Below are 21,533 nucleotides of genomic sequence, written 5' to 3'. Positions count from 1 at the left end.
CAAACAAACAAAAATAAATAAATAACACAAAACCCAGAATGAATACTGCTAGGCAGAACAATGGAGGAGATAAAGATGTTCTTATGAGCGAGGTGACCTTAAAAGAATTTGAATTGAAGATACATGAGGATGAGTAAGGACTCATTCTCCTTATTGGTGGATGAATGGGGAAAAGAGAAATGAACCATAGACTCTCTCGGTGGAAATAAAGTAACAGTGCTGTTGGTATTAAGGAAGAGGAAGGAGTACAGGCTCCTGACTTTAATTCCAACAAGGAAATCCTGGAAACATTACCAGGATTTACATTTCTTTCTTGGTTTGCAACCTAAGACGCTAGGATGAGCTTGAATATATCCTAATTTCTCCATACAATTATGTAATCTATGTCCTGTTTAAGGTTTGAACGTTCCTGTGTGTGTTGTGGAGGGCATGTTTTACTCGTTGAGAAAATATTCTTCAGTAAAAACACCAGTTTGCAAACCACATATCAAATAGCAAACACTACAGCACCAGTCATGAATAAGAATTCTTGCTTTAGGCCATCACGCCAATCAATAATTGTGAAGGATCTGAGTTTTTATCCTACTTGAAAGCTAACAAATTTGCCTGCACAGTTTTATGGATATTGACAGAAAACACAAGACTCTTGGGTCAGACACAAAAGACTATTTAACTCACAGCACAGCAAGCATCAACATCAGCTGCATTATTTGCACCAGTTTCCCTTGTCCACCAAGTTCCATGGGGCAGTGCAAATGAGACCAGATGGCTTCCTGCATATAAAGTGCCCTTATCACTGGAAAGAAACCCTGAGCTGAAGATACCTAAATGTTTTATAATAAAAAGTAAGCATGTCTGTGCTTCTGAAAAGTTACTATCTCTTTCTTCCAAGGCTGAACAAACTTCCTATCAATGATAGTACAAAATGAAGACACTCAATGTTTCTTCTCACGAGATGTGCAGAAATGCAAAACTCATGCAGGATTGTCTTCTAAAAGCTCTTATGTTCGAACTTTACAGAAATTACTTCCTGTCCCGGGATCTTATATATCTTTAAATAAATAAAGATATTAAACTGGATTAAACTTAAGGTCATTTTATGGCAACAAAAATAAAATGATTGTTTCTTTAATTAAAGATTGTCTTTAATTAAAGACAATCTTGCAAAGATTCTGCTCTTTAAAGTCTTATAATCTCAGAAGGTCATGTTTACTTTCAAATGATCACTGCTGGTTGGCATTTTAAACATGCACACACAAATTCAAAGTATCAGTACCTCCACAAGAGTGATGTTTCATTTCTAATTGTTTTGTGGGAAAACCCAGTGAAGTGGAAGATGATATTAGAAGGAAACCTGAGCTGTGATTGAAGCAACATATATAGCTTATTTCTTCTTCTACCATCTCAGATTAATTGTAAATTCATTTTCTTTAATCCAAAGACATGGAAAATAGTCTGTGAGTTTAATTTCTGTTGAAAATTTCCTTACTTTTAATCTTTCCCCTCACTCTCATTGTGAACTTGTTCTGGCGGTGAAATAATTTGTTGAAATAGAAACTTTGCAAGAGAAAGTTTGCTGATTCTTGCAAAAGAAGCCAGGTCATTAGGCAAAGACCTAAAGCATCTGCTACCAGTGGCCTCGGTAGCCTGCCAGTGTCAACCACAAAGTACTCATGATGGCAGCGGCTCTCTGATACCTGTAATCTGGATAGCCATGTAGCCTGCTGACACTGGATTCACAAGGGTCACCTTTTATGTCTGGGTTTCCTCCACAGCATCAAAAATGCCACTGTTCCAGCTTTTATTTCCATATAACCCTTGTCTATTAGGATTTCAAAGCTCAATAGAAATAATTCATATTGGCCAGGTGCAACGGATCATGCCTGTAATCCCAGCACTTTGGGAGGCTGAGGCAGGTGGATCACCTGAGGTCAGGAGTTCAAGACCAGTTTGACGAACATGGTAAAACCTCATTTCTACTAAAACAAAAATCAGCTGGGTGTGGTGGCAGGCACCTGTAACCCCAGCTGCCTGAAAGGCTGAGGCAGGAGAATTGCTTGAACTTGGGAGGCAGAGGTTGCAGTGAGCCGAGATTGCACCACTGCACTCCAGCCTGGGCAACAAGAGCAAAACTCTGTTTCAAAAAAAAGAAATAAAAGAAATCATTCACATCTGTCATACCTTTCCCCAAGGGAAGATTAGCAGAAGGTTACCTAGAAGCAAGCACTAAGGCCTCTGAATACATAACATTGCCAGAACAGCTCTGTCCTTTATAATTCTCAAGCTGAGCTCAGATACACCAGCCCATGAGGCCCGTGTTTCATTTTTCTGCTCTAGCTCAGTATTGGTGTGGGTGGGCCATCATTTTACCTCCTACCACCCAATTATAGCCGTCTTCTCTCTTTTTTCTATGTTTACTCTACTCTTATAACAAGTTTCTGCCTGTCATCCTCACAATGGATACCAGTTATCACCTTCTTACTACATGACTGCCAGAGCCAACATATACAGATACGCAGATTTAGAACTTCAGAATTCAGCAAGGCACTCTCAGACTCCTCCCAGGGTTTTACAGTGCCCAATCTACAGAACCACACCTGGTGGCCTTCCTGGCATTTGTGAAACAGTTTACATGGCTTTGCTCATATAATCCTCACAACCACCCCATTAAGATAGGCGTTATTATCTAAATTCTCACAAGGGAACACTAAGCACAGAGAGGTTACATTCCCCAAGGATTCATAGCTACTAGATAATCAAGCTAGGAGATATGCCTGGACAACTACATCTGAGACTTTCAAAAACTTTTAAAGCCAAATCAACTTTTGCTCAATGAAGCATAAGCAAAAACACAACTAAAATAGAACAATTTTGAGGAGCTTCCCTCTGATTTTTCTCATCTTCTCTTCTTTTCCCAGGCCATGCTTTGGAAGTCCACCAAAGATTCCCAGGGACTCCTATGTGATCCTTGGTGGCTGGCTTTTTCTGGGCTAGACAGAGGAATCCACTGAACCCTTGTAAGGTTATTGTTACAAGACTATGTGTACAGCTCTTGATAATCGCCTTTCTATACCGTCTAGAACTTTCTACCTTCTCCCTACAATCAATGCTTCCTGTCTCCCAGTTGCTGGCTGCACCTGTTCAATAGACTCCTTTTGTTGAGTTTCACTGAAGCCAAGATAAAGGTGCTTCTTTGTCACCATCATCTCGTTACAAATCAGACAGAATTCTCCAAGCTCCTTTGAACATGAACATCTGGAATACAGCCTACTCTCCATGCCCGGAGAGTGGCCTTTGAGGATACAGATCTCTCTAATTCCAGGCGTTTGGAGACCCAACTACATCTTTCTTTGCTCCTTCTCTTCTTGCTTAAATCTAAACAAGCCTCTTGGTCAAAAACAGAGCCATAGTATATCAGCACCAAGCTCCTCACTAAGAGAAGGCCATTTTACTAATTCACAGACCTCACTTAATGGTGAGGTAGCCCTTCTGAAGTACATAAGGCATGGAAATACTTTCCCCTTCACTTGGTTATCTCCTGACAACCCACAGACCCAAACAGTCCACTAGTCTATCACTTCTCTGACTCTGCCTGATGGGCTGGGTGCCCCTTGGTAAACTCAGTCCTTCTTTCATCATAGCAATTAACTCTCTGTCTTGTGGCTCTCTGCTTATTTATTCCTCCGTAACTAGACTCCCAAATATGGAGAAAATGGATTTTATCTTCTTTGTTCAGCACTCTAACTATGCCCCTTGCACTGAACCTGACATATCATAGGTTCTTATTAAAGATCAGTTGAGTGAATGAATTATTGTGAATTATTGTCTTACAAAGTACTAGCTGATTACTTATATCTCTCGTGGTAATAAGAACTATGTATTTAGATTGGATTTATTTTTAATTTTTAAACTTGTATTAAATTTGAGAAGATAATTTTAACTCTTCTCAAAAATGTAAGTAACGTTTGTTCTTTACTGTTAAAAATAATATAAATGGGTTTCAATTCAGTTTGCAGTTCAAAAATTGACCACCTGTCTGCATCTGGTTGTAATTTTGAATTTGTCAACCATCTAAGCAGACTTTAGTAATCCTTTCATAAATCTTTAATTTGCTTTAAAGAAAGTGTTCTGTTAAACTTATTCTATCATCCATTTTAAAATTTATTTAAATGTTGATGTAAATGTAATGTTTGTGCTTTATTTAAAGAGTCACCACTCAACATTTCACTGTCTAAAAAACAAGTCTGACAGCAAGTATCTATTTTTATTATCAAAGGGCTTCTTTTTACTTTAAACATATTGAACTTAACTACCAAAATTGTAAGTAACTTTAAATTTGGCAACGTGTACTTTTGTCTTGATGTCACGTAATTTTATCTCCTTAAGTTTCTAAAATTCCCCAAACTAAAATCCTAAGGTTTTCTTCCTCTACCAAATGTGACTGAGGTATACAGTTTGAATCTGGAGTTACAGTCTTTGTTCTTTGCAAAAGGACCACAGGTGTTATAGGTACTCTCTTTGATATGTTCAACTCGTAGCCCCTACTTAGGCACCCATAGGGAAAAATATTTGAGAATTGAGTTTTGTCCACTTTGACTTCCCCTTGACAAACTCGTCCTCACATTATTTCCAGAGACAAATATTTTGAAAGTGAAGAACACAAGAGGTTACCAAATATTAGCTTTCAAAGACTACTAGTCACATGATATTTGCTTGGGTTACCTCTTTTTGGAATCTACATAAAAATGATGTTTACTCTTGAACACTCTTCAGTGCTGAGGCGCTGCTGGGCTAAGAAATATGCAGAAAAGAATGTAAACATGGTTGGGGCTTGCTTGGTTTTGTAGATGCAGAAACTTTTGCTTGATTTAGGCAAGTCAGAACACTGAGAAGCAGAGAATGAGAAACGCATAAGACTTTAAAGACAAAAATGGTCTCGCATAGAAAGCAAAAGAGTAAACCATAACGAACATCCTCCTTAGCCCAGATTTTACACAGGCCCGAGTTGGGGGCTCACTACAACTTAAGAGTTCAACTACAACATTTTCTGTTGGTCTAAAATAACTGAGAATTATTTAATTTACCTTGTCCAACAAGCATGAATTCATAGGCCTAGTGAATCAGTTTTAAGTCAAGCGTAATTTGTAACTGTCAGCAATCTAAATTAATCATTCAGCCCCTCTCCCTGAAAGTGTTAATGGTTAAGGTAAACTTGAGAAGCTTCCAGTAACTGAATTGTCCCAGCTTACCTCAATGAACATGGCAAGTGTTAAATGCTTATGAACTTTTACCTAAGATTTTTCTAAGGTGGTATGTGCGTTTTGCTGTCTTCCTTACACATAGCATTTGGAACATAAACTTAACCTTTTATGACAATTCAAGCCTAAACTGGTATTGTTCTACTGAAGGCAATATGTTAAGATCTCAAATGGGGTCCGGTCTCAGAGATTTCTCAGCTGTGTGATAGTTGACAAATTATTTAATTTCTTGATTCTCTACTTTCGTCTTAGTAAAATGAAAAATACACTTGCTTGCCTGACTGCCAAAATGTCTGTGAGGACATGAGGCAAAAAATGTGAAGGAAATGTACAAACAGGAAAGTATTGTGCAGATATGAGAACAGGGAAGTATAGGGAGAAGCAAGTACATGGAAAACATTATTACAGATAATATTTTGACAAAATTTTCAACTATTTTTTGACTTTCATTGCTCTATGTAGGATTGTTTTCTTGATAATGTTACATTAATTTTGTTTAACAATTATGCCTTTAATTAAAAGAAACCTTCCCCTATGTTATTATACTTTTTCTCATTTGTCAACAAACATGTTTGTGTTTTTACCTAAGAATGATGAAAATAAGCATCCTTATCTTGTTCTAGTTCTCAAAGAGAATGCTTTCAACTTTTCCCCATTAAGTATAATATTGGCTTATTAATTTACATATGTTGAACAATCCTTACATCCTTGGGATAAATCCCACATGATCACAATGTATTATCTTTTTGATATGCTGTTAGGTTTAATTTGCTAGTATTTTGTTGAGGATTAATCCTCAAGAAATTAAAATTAATAATTAAAAAAATTATTAATTTTGTTGAAATAATCAGCAGAACAAACAACCTACAGATGAGAAATGTTGTCTATGTTCATCAGGAATATTGATCTGTAGTTCTGCAGCATTTTGTGTGTGTGTGTGTGTGTGTGTGTGTGTGTCGTGTGCTTGTCTGGTTTTGGTGTCAGGGTGATGCTAGTCTTGCAGAATGAGATAGGCAGAATTCCCTCCTCTTCAATTTTTTTGAATAGTTTCAGAAAGATTGATATTAGCTCTTATCTGTTTGTTTTGTAGCATTGAGCTGTGAATCCATCTGGTCCCGGGCTTTTATTCTGTAGGGAGATTTTTTATTGCTAATTCAATCTTGCTACTCAATATTGGTCTGTTCAGGAGTTTCTTTCTTTCTGGTCCAATCTCAAGAGGTTGTATGATTCCAGGAATGTATCCATTTCTGCTAGGTTCTCTAGTTTGTGAACACATAGTTGTTCATAGTAGTCTCTGATGATCTTTTGTATTTCTGTGGTATCAGTTGTAATATTTTCTTTTTCATCTCTGATTATGTTTCTTGGATCTTCTCTTTTCTTTTCTTGGTTAGTCTGGCTAGTGGTTTATCAATTTTGTTTATCTTTTTGAATGACCTCAACTTTTTGTTTCACCAGTCTTTTGTATGGTTTTATAAATCTCTGTTTCATTTAGTTCTGATCTGATCTTTGTCGTTTCTTTTATTATGCTAACTTTGGATTTAGTTTGTTCCTATTTTCTAGATTCTTGAGGTTCAACATTAAGTTGTCAATTTGTGATCTTTCTACTTTTATGATGTAGGTATTGAGTGGTATGAACTTTCCTCTTAACAGTGCTTTTGTTATATCCCACAGGTCTGGGTATGTTAAGTTTTCACTTTCATTAATTTCAGATATTTTAAAATTTTTCATCTTAATGGTCTATATCTAGATAACCCTGAAGACTCTGCCAAAAAAAAAATCATTAGATTTCATAACTGAATGTAGTAAAGTTTCAGTATACAAAATCAATATACAGGAATCAGTAGCTTTTTTTAAATTGCATTTTAGGTTTTGGGGTACATGTGAAGAACATGCAAGATTGTTGCATAGGTACACACATGGCAGTGTGATTTGCTGTCAGTAGCATTTTTATACACCAATAAGAATCTAGTTGAGGGTAAACTCAACAAGGCAATCTCATTTGTAATAGCCAGAAAAAAAATGTATTAACCAAGAAGGTGAAAGATCTTTACAAGGAGAACTGCAAAACACTGATGAAAGAAGTTTTAGATGACACAAACAAATGGAAAAAGATCATAGGTTAATATATTAGAAGAATACATATCATTAAGATAATCATACTGCCCAAAGCAATCTAAAGATTTAACACACTTTCTATTGAATTACCAAGGTAATTTTCATGGAATTAGAAAAAAATTCTAAAATTTACATTAGACCAAAGCAAAGCCTGAACAGCCAAAGCAATTCAAGGAAGAAAAAAAGTTCTAGGTATCACATTACCTGACTTCACATTACTATACCACAAGGCTATAGTAACCAAAACAGTACTGATATGAAAATAAACACATAGTCAGTGGAATGAACTACAGAACCAGAAATGAAGTGGCTATCTAATAATCCCAGCACCATTTATTGAATAAGGTGTTCTTTCTCCACCATATATTTTTATTTATTTTGTCAAAGACCAGCTGGTTGTAGGTATGTGGCTTTATTTCTGGTTCTGTAGTTCATTCCAAGAAGAATCAAATCAATATATCAATCAATTCATCAAATGATATTATATGGTGAAAAGGTAGATTAAAAACCATCATATGGTCGGCCGGGCGTGGTGGCTCAAGCCTGTAATCCCAGCACTTTGGGAGGCCGAGGCGGGTGGATCACGAGGTCGAGAGATCGAGACCATCCTGGTCAACATGGTGAAACCTCGTCTCTACTAAAAATACAAAAAAATCAGCTGGGTATGGTGGCGCGTGCCTGTAATCCCAGCTACTCAGGAGGCTGAGGCAGAAGAATTGCCTGAACCCAGGAGGCGGAGGATGCGGTGAGCCGAGATCGCGCCATTGCACTCCAGCCTGGGTAACAAGAGCGAAATTCCGTCTCAAAAAAAAAAAAAAATCAACAAAGTCAAAAGTAATGCTTTGAAATGATAAATCTCTAGAAAAATAGAACAAGAATAAAGCACAAACTACATAATAAGAAAGAAAAAATGAACTGTAACTACAGATCCTACAAACATTAAGAAGATAGAAGAATATTATGAACAAATTTACTCGATAAAAAGTGGCTATCTGGATTACATCAACAAATTCCTGAAATACAATTTACCAATTCTAACAGAAGAATAAATAGAAAATGTAAATAATCTGATATATATTAAATAAACTGAATTATTATATAATTTACAATGATTAATTTATTATTTAGTTTATTCAGTAGATTATTTGTGAATTTATTATTAATATTTCCACCAAAAAAAAAACCAGGTGCAGGTGGACTTTTCATTTTCACAGGAAGAAATAACAAGTAATATATTAAACCATTAAAAGACTATACGGAGAGGAAAAACTTTCCAACTTTTATGGATGAATCTCTCACATAAACATATACTCAAAAATTGTTTTAAAATATTAGCATACTAAGTTCAGTGATATATATAAAAGATACCATAACATGAAAAAATAGGGTTTATTTCAGGACTGGAAGGACAGTTTTGCTTTTGAAAGCAATCAGTCTAATTCATAACATTATCAGAAAAAAAAACAAAAGCAGGAAAAATCATGCTTTTATGTTAATGAATGCAAAAAAAACTTTAAACAGAATTCAACACTCAGTGATGATTTTTTATAAAAACTCAAACTAGCAATAGGGACAATATATATGGAGATTCTTCAGGAGAAAATGGCAAAGGTCTATTTCTTGCTATGAATTATCATTGCAAGGGCTTCCACCTTGAAAATTTCACTAAGCTATACATTTATTATGAGTGGGTTATTTCTGTATCTATGATTTATTTTACAATAAAAATATAAATAAAAAAGGAAGGAGTTGAAGAAGTTAGCAAGATAAACTGATTATCATGAATCCCATTAAGAACTTATTTTTTTCAAGCTGTGATGAGTATCTGTACCTGTGTTCTGAACTGAAAATTCATGCATATGTCCCATCTCATCTTTAAATGTAAGTGAAGCAATACTATGCAGTCTAAATCTATAAAATGACTTATTATCTTTAGATGATTCATTTACAGGTTTAGTGGGGGGAAAATGTGTTACATTCTTCAATTGCATGCCTGGAATGCTGAACAAATAAGATTCCAACATTATAAATTTATTTAACCTATCACAAAAAAAAACCAACAACAACAACAACAAAAAACCATCATATGTGTTTGTAAAACAAACCCCAAAACTATGAAAACTCAGATTTGCATCTTTATCTCATATTGATATGTTTTTATATGCACAGAACAAGTCTGAAAAATCACACACAAACTTGTTACCATGATGAGAGGGAGGGGGAGCATTGCAAAGGAATATTAATTACTTTTTATGGTTTATAAAGTGTTTATATATTCTTTGAGGTTCCCTGACTTCTTGTCCCCAAGGGGCATGTTTTACTTTAATAATCAGAAAAAGTGGCAAATTTCCAATATAGACAAAAAGTTAAATGAGTCATCTAGAAATATTAAGGCAATTATTACTTAAGAAAATATTTCTATGGCACAAGTAGAAGCATGATTCCCCCACCAGTAAAGCCAAGGAAAATAATCTAAGGAGATGTTTTAATACTATTTAAAAATTCAAATAGTGGATACTTCTTTTGCAGACTCCTTTGAATAAAACAATACTTCCATTAAAATCTGTGTTCTCTTATGATGATGAGTGTTTGAGGGATTATTTAAATGTACTTTTCCCTGGGAGAAAACCAAAGGTAAACACTGTTGCTGTCCTGGCCCCCAGAGATCCCCTTCTGACCCCTTCCAGCCCAACTTCTGGTCTTCCTAACTCCTCCAGGAACACAGGAGCTGCTAGCTGGCAGGCCAAGGTTGAATTTGGCTCACACTTGTATTTTGTTTGTCCTGCTGTAAATTACTGGTGTTAATTGCTAATATTGGACATTTGGGAGACTCCACAAGAAAATATCCAGTCTTCTTAAAAACCTGGAGACCACTTTGGGAGGCCGAGGCGGGTGGATCACGAGGTCAAGAGATCGAGACCATCCTGGTCAACATGGTGAAACCCCGTCTCTACCAAAAATACAAAAAATTAGCTGGTCATGGTGGCACGTGCCTGTAATCCCAGCTACTCAGGAGGCTGAGGCAGGAGAATTGCCTGAACCCAGGAGGCAGAGGTTGCGGTGAGCCAAGATCGCGCCATTGCACTCCAGCCTGGGTAACAAGAGCGAAACTCCGTCTCAAAAAAAAAAAAAAAAAAACCAAACCTGGAGACTCTGGTAGGGCTGACCCATAGTCTTGCCTGGGTTGGTCAGAGCCCTGGGCGAGCGCAGCTGGCTCAGCTACTGATGTCTTTGGTCCCCTGATGGACCGCAGGCTTGAGGAATGGATTTGTGTCTTACAAATCATTACGAACCTTTCAAAGCCTACATCTAGCCCTCCTCTGAAGTCACTAACCATTGACAAGGATGGATTGTGTCATCCTATTCATGGAAAATTTTCATTTTATGAGAAAGCAAACCTGTATGCAACATTTCTGCTCACATTTCAGGTACTAACCTGTCAAGAGATATGTTTTACCTGAAACAATGCAAATCCCATAGTGGATGTGATCTTTTAAACAGTCACCTTTAGAAAATTCTGAGAAAGTAAAGCTTGCTTTTAAATCAACTTGGGTTAGGAGGCTTTTCAACTAGAAAAACAGTCTTTTTAAGCAGTTTTTTGAGCGGCTAGTCAAGTCAGATCCCCATGCAATGCTGTCACCTTGCGGCTAAGTCCATGAAATAGTCCCAGCACCATTTTATGAAGTCATGTTGCCATCTTCTGGTCTATTCTAAGACTGCATGATGTGTACTTAACAGCTGAAAGGCCCAGAACTTAAATTGACTATAGAAATATCTAGCAGATTGTTTACATGTAACTGCAAACAGTGGTTAATTATCTGTGGATAGCTGCAACATTACCAGTTCAATGTCTATGACGTCATAGAATCTTGGTGCTACAAACAAATGCAGATTTTTACCCAATGAAGTTGAAAACCCATTATCAGGAATAAGATAATGCAATTGTGCATCTGAGATGGATTAATGATCCTCAAATGTTTTTTGCTGGCTGCTTGAGAATCAATGGGGGTGTTTGTTAGAAACCCATGTCTTGAATTCCAGCTCAGAAATTCTGATTCAGTGTGTCTTGGGATAATCTCCAATATATGTATTTTTAAGAACGCGTTTGGAAGCCGGGCGCGGTGGCTCAAGCCTGTAATCCCAGCACTTTGGGAGGCCGAGGCGGGTGGATCACAAGGTCGAGAGATCGAGACCAACCTGGTCAACATGGTGAAACCCCGTCTCTACTAAAAATACAAAAAATTAGCTGGGCATGGTGGCACGTGCCTATAATCCCAGCTACTCAGGAGGCTGAGGCAGGAGAATTGCCTGAACCCAGGAGGCGGAGGTTGCAGTGAGCCGAGATCGCGCCATTGCACTCCAGCCTGGGTAACAAGAGTGAAACTCCGTCTCAAAAAAAAAAAAAAAAAAAAAAAAAAAAAAAAAAAAAAAAAAAAAAAAGAACGCGTTTGGTGACTTGATGAGTACTCTGATTCGTGAAACTGGGTGACATGCTAGCCAGTGGCATTAGATTATATTCTTTTTTCTTTTTCTTTTTTTTTTTTTTTTTTTCAGAATTTGCTGAGTAGGTGCAATGTGCTGAGTTCATTTTGATTTCAAATTAAAGAGACCAATCTGCTTCAAAATGTGCACTCTTTTTTTTTTTTTGAGACAGAGTTTCTCTCTTGTTACCCAGGCTGGAGTGAAATAGCGCGATCTAGGCTCACCGCAACCTCCGCCTCCTGGGTTCAGGCAATTCTCCTGCGTTCAGGCAATTCTCCTGCCTCAGCCTCCTGAGTAGCTGGGATTACAGGCACGCACCACCATGCCCAGCGGATTTTTTGTATTTTTAGTAGAGCCGGGGTTTCACCGTGTTGACCAGGATGGTCTCAATCTCTTGACCTCGTGATCCACCTGCCTCGGCCTCCCAAAGTGCTGGGATTACAGGCGTGAACCACTGGGCCCGGCCGATGTGCACTCTTGAATGAGGATCTACAAGCATGCAATTAAAGTAAGAAAGGCAACTTTGATTATGCAAGAATGTCCAAAGTGTAGCAGAAGAGAGATCCCCACAAGCTTTCTCCAGTGAGAACACAGTGGCTTTCAAGGGACATTCAGTTGACCATTGATAGCACAGGTTGGAATTACATGGATTCACTTATCTGTCGATTTTTTTTTCACCTATGCCACTCATGAGACAATAAAACCAACCCCACCTCTTTCTTCTCCTCAGCACTCAATATGAAAATGAAGAGGATAATCTTTATAATGATCCTGCTTCCACTTAATGAGCAGAAAATATATTTTCTCTTCCTTATGATTGTCTTCACATTTTCTTTTCTCTTACATACTTTAAGAATACAGTATATAATACATATAATATACAAATTATTTGTTAATGAACTGTTTATGTTATTGGCAAGGCTTCTGGTCAACAGTAGACTATTAGTATTTACGTTTTGGAAGAATCAAAAATTGTATGCAGATTTTCAGCTGCAAGGGGTTTGGTGCTCCTTAACCCCTGCATTGTTCAAGTGTCAGCTGTATATAAAGATCCAGGTACTTGCAAGGCAGATGTGTGGGAATGGAAGGCAAATATCATTCTAAGTAAAGAAAATAAATGCAAAATGGTATAAACGTATCCAGGAGCATTTTATTTCTGAGAAACTGTAAGGACTGCTATACTTTTAGCAAACAAAAATGGAAACAGCACAAAGAAGCAAGGAACAACATCCATAAGCCTGTAGACCTGCCAAAAAGTGGACATTTCATCATGTAAAGGAGCCACAGAGCATTTGCACAGAGAGAGACAATATCCCACTCAGGTTTACAGTGAGTATAAACATACCTTGTTCTATCGGACATCACTTTATTTTGCTTGACAGATATTGTGTGTATGTGTGTGTGTGTTTTACAAATTAAAGGTTTGTCACAACCCTGTATTGAAAAAGTTCATTGGCACAGTTTTCTTTTCTTTTTTTTTTTCTTTCTTTTTTTTTTTTTTTAATTGTACTTTAAGCTCTGCAGTACATGTGCTCATCCTGCAGGATTGTTGCATGGGTACACATATGCCTTGGTGGTTTGCTGTCTCTGTGCCCCCACTGTCTACATCAGGCACTTCTGGTGTTAGCACTCCCCAACCCCCCCCATCCCCTGCTATCCCTCCCCTCCCCTGGTCCCCCACCTACTAACTTATCCCTGTGTGAGATGTTCCCCTCCCTGTGCTCATGTGTTCTCATTGTTCATCACCTGCCTATGAGTGAGAACATGTGGTGTTTGGTTTTCTGTTCTTGTGTCCATTTGCTGAGAATGATGGTTTCCAGATTCATCCATGTCCCTGCAAAGGACATGAACTCATTGTTTTTTATGGCTGCATAGTATTCCATGGTGTATATGCATTGGCACCACTTTCTAACAACATGTGCTCACTTCATGTCTTTGTGTCACATTTTGGCAATTCTCATGTTATTTCATTCTTTTTAATTATTATTGTATCCATTATGGTGATCTATGATCACTGACTCTTGATGTTACTATTAAAGTTGTTTTGTGGTGCCACAAACCATTCCCATATAAGACAGCAAAGATGATTAATGAATGATGTGCATTGCATGTTGTGATGGGGGTTGTTGCCCCCTGTATCTCCCTCTCCGCAGGCCTCCTAATTCCTTGAGACTTAACAGTTTGGAATTAGGCCAATTAGGTGTTCACGCTAAAGGAAGAGTCCTATGTCTTTCACTATTTTTTTAATTTTAATTTTTTAAATTTCTGAGGTACATGTGCAGGATGTGCAGATTTGTTACATAGGTAAACCTGTGCCATGGTGGTTTGCTGCACCTATCAGCCCATCACCTAGATATTAAGCCCAGCCTGCATTAGCTCTTTTTCCTAATGCCCTCCCCACCCTCTAGCCTCCCCTGACAGGCCCAGTGAGTGTTGTTCCCATCTGTGTGTCCATGTGTTCTCATTGCTCAACTCCCTTTTATAAGTAAAAACATGTGGCGTTTGATTTTCTGTTCCTGCATTAGTTTGCTAAGGATAACAGCTTCCAGCTTCATCCATGTCACTGCAAAGGACATGATCTCATTCCTTTTTATGACTGCATAGTATTCCGTGAATTGATTAAGCTTACTAAGGAAGACATGTCAAAAGCAGAGATAGGCCAAAAGCTAGGTCTCTTTTACCAAACGCCAAATTGTGAATGAACAAAAAAAAAAAAAAAAGTTATTGGAGGAAATGAATAGTGCTATTTCAGCGAACACACGAATGATAAAAAAGAAAACAGCCTTATTCTGATAGGAAAAAACCGGAAGACGGAGAAGTAAGCAGAAAACAGAATAGATGAGGTGGGAAGAAGACTCTGGAGAAGTAGGAGTTGCCAACAGCATCAAGTGTTCAAAGCTGTCTACTCAGATGAGGAAGTGTTTGTAAGATTGCAGAGGTAACAGCATAGATTAGCAAGAGCAGTTGTTAGTGGTGTTACTGGAAAAGAATCCTGATCCAGATCCCAAGAGGGTTCTTGGACCTTGCTCAAGAAAGAATTCCTGCAAGTTTATAAAGTGAAAGCAAGTTTATCAGGAAAGTAAAGAAATAAAAGAAGGACTGCTCTATAAACAGAGCAGCCCTGAGGGCTGCTGGCTAGCTATTTTTATGGTTATTTCTTGGTTCTATGATAAACAAGGGGTGGCTTATTAATGAGTTTTCCTGAAATGGATGGGCGATTTCTGGAACTAAGGGTACCTCCCCTTTTAAGACCGTATAGGATAAGGCTCAAATGTTGCCATGGCATTTATAAGCTGTCATGGTGCTGGTGGTAGCGTCTTTTAGCATTCTAATGCATTAATTAGCATGATGATAACCAGAGGTCTTGGCTTTGGTGGGCTTTGGCTGGTTTCTTTACTTCAAGCTGTTTTATCAGCAAGGTCTGATAAAAGTGACCTATATCTTGTGTTGTATTGACCTTCTATCTCATCCTGTGACTGAGAATGCCTGGCCACCTGGGAATGCAGCCCTGTAGGTCTTAGCCTCATTTGACCCAGCCCCTATTCAGGATGGAATCACTGTGGTTCAGACGCCTTTGACAGTGACAGAATAAATAAGAAAATTGGGTACCAAACTAAGACTTCCAGAACACAAAAGCCAACAGTCAATGTTTAGCTTTTAGATCCTCGCTCCAGTATTGAGCCCTTTTGTCTACTCCCTCCTTCATGGAAAGGAGGAGAAAAGTTCAGAAAGACAAATGAGGCAAGAAGAGAAGAGGCAAAGAGGAAAATCAGTGCGGAATAGTTTATGAAAAGGGCATAAAGTTGAAGGTTTCATGGCTTGTACTGTGTGTGTGTGTGTGTGTGTGTGTGTGTGTGTGAGACTAGAAGCACAACTGTGTGTTCAGGGTGGGTGGGAGGAAGAGGTGAAAGTTTGAAGATTGCAGCTCAAGGGGTCTGAAAGGGAACACAGCAAGGGTCATGGATTTTTAGGGCATTGAAACAACTTTTGCAAAAGTCATATCCATGAGAAAACTGTAACAGTAAGCTAAGCTAACCCAACCCCCATTTTGCCTTTTCCTTAACTGTTCCTGGGCTACTGGGCCAGGCTAATTTTGGAAGACATTTAGGCTACAGTTTAAATGGTAACAGGCCTTGCCCAAAACTCAACTGCTTTTGTAAAGTGAATAGGAGGCCTCCAGGCAGAGGGTGGAGGGGAGCCTGGGTCCTGCCAAGGTGCAGAGATTATTTGGAGGTTATAAGACAGGCACCTTTCTTCAATTACTCCTGCCAATATCGCCACTATTGTTGATTCGCCTTTTGAGATATCTTTCCAGTTTTTTTTGCATGTCTGACTCCCATGACTCCACCTGGATGGAATGGTTCCACCTCGATTGACAACCCCACTCCTGTGGCCTCACCCGGAAGCAATTCAGCCTACAAGAAGACAACATCAGCCCTCTGTGATTTCATCTCTGCCCCAGCCAATCAGCAGCAAGCACCTGTTACCTGGCCATCCCCATCCCTTCTCCCAAATTGCCCTTAAGAAACTCCTAACCTACGAGCTTTGAACAGCATGATTTGAGTACGAACTCCATCTTCTGGGTGGTGTGGATGACCTTGTGTCTACTGAACTCTTTCTCTACTACAATGCCATGGCCTTTATTCACTGGATAGGAAGAACCCCTTGGGCAGTAACGGTATCAATCTACACAGAGTTAATTTGCATAGCAGTGTTCCAAAACCCAAGCATTTTTTTCTAGGCTATTAACAGAATGGGTACTGAGCAACTAAGAGAATCCTGCTCAGTACTATGATATTGGTCTTCACCCAGCTATAAAGAATCTGTATGAACTTGGCTATCTTCTGAAATCCATTTCATTATCTGTAAAGTGAAGGCCTAGAACCAAAAGCTTCCTTGGCTCCTTGTCAGCTCTAGCAATCACATATCTATAACTTGCTCAAAATCATGCAGACATCTCAAGCTGTCTCCCCTCTCTCCCAGATAATTACTGTATGCTATTAATAGATAGAGTAAGGTAATTAATTTGACAATAGTACCTCCCTTTAAGGGAGGTACTATTGTGATCCTATTTTATAGATAAAGAAAGTAAGGCTCATAAAAGTTAAGAGAATTCTTTAAGTACACACAACTAGCAAGTGGTAGAGCAAGGTTTTAAACCCAAGATAGTATGGCATCCAAATACAGGGTTTTAACCATTGGTCTACACTACTTTCCTCTAGAAATGATAAAAGATTCCAAAGAAAATGTTGAGAAGATCTTTAAGAATTCGAGAATGTCATTCAGTTTGGAAATTTTTCCTCCAACAAATCCTACACCTCAAGTCTTGGTTTTAAAGTAGATCCAAGCTGAGTTACCCAAATTTCTTAAAAATTAAGCCAGAGAAATTTAATGAATGCTTTGGTGCTTTCTCTAAATTGACACAAACCTCCAGGAACCTATCATCATATTTGGACTCCTGTAGCTGGAAATATAATAAAGAATAAACATCTGCATGTGTTACTAGTTAAAATATTTCCTGTTATATCTATTTCCTGTTATATCTGCTTTCTTGAATGTGGCTGCAATTTCCTAAATGAGTCAGCTGAGTTGTATAATTTTTAGTTTCTTGGTAGAATCTCCTTCTCTACTGTACTCCAAATCATGCTGGAGTGAGGTGTGATCAGGGAAAAATACAGGTATTTAAGAAGACCCTTGAGATCATTCATGATAAAACCAGTAGCCCTCAAGCAGAAAGTGCAGAGCTTATAGCTTGCAGTGAATGCCGAGAATGAAGTACTCATACAATTCCAGCTGAGAGAGGATAGGGGGTACCTTTTCTTAGAGAGTCCGCCCCAGCATCTGCCCACCAAGTATTTATTGAAAGGGCTCGTGTTAACTACAAACATTCACTAGATGGTCATTTGAGGTGGGTTACTGAGGCACCTGTAACCTTGTACACACTCCAACTGCATTCTCAGGAGGCTGTTTTCAGCGTTCCTTACCACACCACACACTCTGCTCCTGGTCCTGTTTTCAGGGTCAAGGAGGTTCATTCCCATGCACCAATAGCATACACACAGTGCCTCAGGATTCTTCCGTGCCTGACTTCAAATATCGGTACATAAGCTTGAATATGTTGCCATGTAACCCCCGTATCTCCCCCTTCTTTAATTCTTAGAGCATGCTGGTCATCCAATCCAAGGTAAGCTTCTGTCATTCTTCTCTGGTGGTAGATGCGTCGGGTGGCAGCACAGAGCCATCTGCAGATGGCTAGAAAACATATACAAAAAAAAAATAAGTATGGTGGCCGTCACCCAAATGTGTATGTTTAACACAGACAACCAAGTGTTTGGGTTTAACCATTAAAAGCCTGCTTGGAATTGCTGAAGGGTACTTGTTTGTAATTGCTGCAACCATTCTTCAAGTTGTTTCTTTAATTCACTCTCAAGAGTGGAAATTTGAGAAGACAGATGGTCATGATAAGCCCGTTGCAGATGTGCTTTTCTAGATTACTGCAAGATGGAATCTCCCTCTCAGCTCCAGGTTAAATTTACAGGCAGCTGCAATTCTGCTCGCCATTTTAAAATCATGACATAGGTTATATTTAACTGTGTAACGTTTTGATGAGACAAGTATGTAGCATACCAACTACTGGAAGAGACTTTAACACTATAAAAGGATTGATTCTGCTCTATGTTAGGAACACCTTGATCAAACCGAAGTATATGAGGGTGTGTAGTTCAAATGAGGACTGTATCAGTAACACTATTGTGCAAAGAGAGGGTATAGTTGCCACCCCTAGTAATGTACTCACCATGTGAAAGAACCCATTTAAAAAAGGAATACCTAGTCTCCAAATTTGGGTATGAGCAGAGCTTAAAGCTTCTTTCCCTTTTAGTTGTAATATTCATCCTGAAAGCCCATACGCTGACCAGGCGATAGAATTATTGGAGCAAATCCAATAGTCTGATTTGCAGATATAAGGTAACCATAGGGACCCCAATCAAGTAAGATGCCCTTATCAAACAGAGGCCCTTGGCGTGGTGCAGATTGTCTGCACAGAAACCAATGGATGAACTCAAGCTTACATCCCCAGTCCCTACTCGGATGGCGTACAGGAAGATCAGGCAGTAAGATTTGTAGTAACAGCAGAAATAAAGGTCAAACTTGCAAGCTTAGCAACCCCTTTGGGCTGATGAGTCAAGATACTCCTGAGGAATGACAGTAACACACTTATCATGTGATATTGAGGAAAAACAAAGACAGATTACTAGACAATAAAGTCAAGGAGCCATTAAGTTTAATCTATCTGAAATTTTTAATTAAGGGGTAAGACAGGGGCATCCATAGACCTTCTGTTCAAGAAGTATCATTAGATGACAAAGGTGGGTCAGCATCCCACCATGTAATAACATTAAAAACAAGGGAATTTAGAACATGACTCCAATAAACATGTTTTTGAGCTGATCCCACTTGCAAAGGACAAGAATTACCAGCCACCCTAACACCCATGTCTGTTTTACTTTCTCAGAAGTTTCCCCAATTACCATCAGATACATAAGAAACCAGTTCTCTGCAGTTGCAGGGACTTTCTCAGAGGCAAGCTGGATAGTTGCTTGTTGATCCAATTTCTTTAGCTGTCCTCAAGTAATGTCAGGTGCCTTCCTAGTCATCACCATCATTGCTGGTTGATTCTCCAACGACAGGTTCTGTTCTCAAGGAAAGAGCCAATATTCCCCCTTTTTTAAATGTATTAGGATACACTTTAAGAATTTGTTGAGTTTATTTAACAGTGGCGTCACCGGTTGAGTTATAGGGGATGCCAGTCTTACGTTCTATGTATAAAAGTTGCAATGCATATGTAAATTGAGCACTAAGATAGTAAGGTCCATTATCAGTTTTTATAGTTTGTGGAAGAACTAAAGTCATAATAGAGTTAAACAAATGAGTAATTGCATCTTTAGGATTTTTCTTCGGTCCGGGAGGTAGCATGTATCAAACCTATATAAGTGAAGAAATTTAAAACATTCAAAAGGTGGATACTGAGTAACATCAGTTTACTAGATAGCATTAGGAACTAGACCTCCTGGGTTGCACTAAGCTTTAAAGAAAGAGGAGAGAGAGAATGCTGTTGGCAATCAAAACAAGTTTTAATAATTATGTGAGCTTGAGCAAGTGTTAAATGAAACTGTTGTTTAAGACTGGGCATTCTGATGAAAAAAAGAAAAATACACGATCAGCTTGAGCTCGCAAAAAAGCAGAAAAGTCTGCAAACCACATCTGTGGTTTAACAGAGCATCAGCTCAAGCATTCCCTTCTGACAAGGAACCAGGTAGCCCAGAATGAGAGTGAATATGAGTGATATAAACAGGGTGATGACGGACACAGAGGCGCTCTTGTGCTGCAAGAAACAAGGCTAGTAAAGATCCGTTAGTAATGCCTTTCACATGTGCAAGATTTAAGTGAGTGATACTATACACTGCATAAGCAGAATCATTAACTATATTTGTGTCTTGGTGAGGAAAATTTGTAAAGCCAATATTAGGGCACCTAACTCTGCCTGTTGGGTAGTTTTACAATGTTCTCGGATTTTGTGTTACCAGTTTTGCATGACACTTTGCCACGCTATCACTCTTACTTTTTTGTTTTGATTGTTGTTGTTTTTTTTTTGAATCATCTGTAAAGATAGTAATGGTGTGAAGCAAGGGCTTAGAGACAACGATAGATACAAATTCAACAGTTTGTAAAAAGTTCGGGAACTTAGAGGATGGTGAATGGAAGCTGATATTACCAGTAAAGTCAGCCATTGCTACTTGCCAATTAAGATCACAAGCCAGGAGAGTGTGAGATTGTTCCTTGCTTAACCATAGGAAAAGAGTAGCAGGGTCATATCCTGATAACTAGACGAAACATCGCGCCCCTTTATGAGAAGAGAAGCTATTAAGTCTGTAGTCTTTTGTATATGTTTAGAAGGATTGTTGGGTACATAACATATAAAATACAGAAATGGCAAAAGGTAACGCATGGAAGGGATGACTATTTTAAGTGATTTTTGCCATATTTTGGCCCTTGAAAGTCATTAGAATGTGACTGCAAGTCACCAAGATAAAAAACCTGCACTGAATTAGCTTAAGTATGTAAAAAAAGAAAAAAACAAAAAACAAAAAACTTTTTTAAATGTCCTTAGGTGCTGGCCATTCTCCTGCATTAGTCTTTAGCTGGAATGTCTTAGAAGTGAGCTTGGGAAAGCAGAGCTGTGGCCGGTTTCTTCCAATCTGCTCCGGGCTCCTTAGGCAGCCTCATTTTTTAAACACCGTGCCACCTGTTGCTGCCTTTATCTTGAAAGGAAGGAAGGAAAACTAAAAGTGGCAGCAAGAGGCCAGAGAATGACCAGGTAGTAAAGTGTGTGTATAAGTGCGGAGGCAGGAGGCAGGAGGCTAACAGGCTGAGAGAAGAGCACTCCCCTCATCCTCCAGGGCACCTACGCTTGGAGCCAACCCTGTTAGGTAAGGTGCTGCAAACATACTGGGCTTATTATTTTTACTACTCCCAAGCAGAGAGGTTCAGGGAAGAGCAGACATGCAGGGCAGGGTCTGCTTCAAAGTTTCCTGGCCACAGTGTTTTTAAACATTTTATAAAAAAAGCAAAATGAACACTCCTTACTGCTGCGTCTATCTTCTGAAGATGACAACAGCT

At 38.6% G+C, this 21,533-nt stretch overlaps 1 long non-coding RNA gene across 2 annotated transcripts in view; it reads left to right on the top strand.

Annotated features, from left to right (window-relative positions):
* LOC141583536 (uncharacterized) overlaps nt 1-13,359 on the top strand; it is a 40,102-nt gene extending 26,743 nt beyond the window's left edge. Inside the window, exon 4 of one of the 2 annotated variants that reach the window (XR_012516187.1) lies at nt 13,044-13,359. This is a non-coding gene — a long non-coding RNA (uncharacterized LOC141583536). Of the gene's footprint in view, nt 1-2,918; nt 8,208-13,043 lie in introns of those variants that run through there. The other variant, XR_012516186.1, reaches the window with a different exon arrangement.
* The last annotated feature ends 8,174 nt before the right edge of the window (nt 13,360-21,533 follow it).

The sequence above is a fragment of the Saimiri boliviensis genome, chromosome 2 (genome assembly GCF_048565385.1).
Source record: "Saimiri boliviensis isolate mSaiBol1 chromosome 2, mSaiBol1.pri, whole genome shotgun sequence".
Classification (NCBI taxonomy): Eukaryota; Metazoa; Chordata; class Mammalia; order Primates; family Cebidae; genus Saimiri; species Saimiri boliviensis.
The sequence above is the reverse complement of the archived record's forward strand: the minus strand, read 5'-3'. Positions and strand labels throughout refer to the sequence as shown.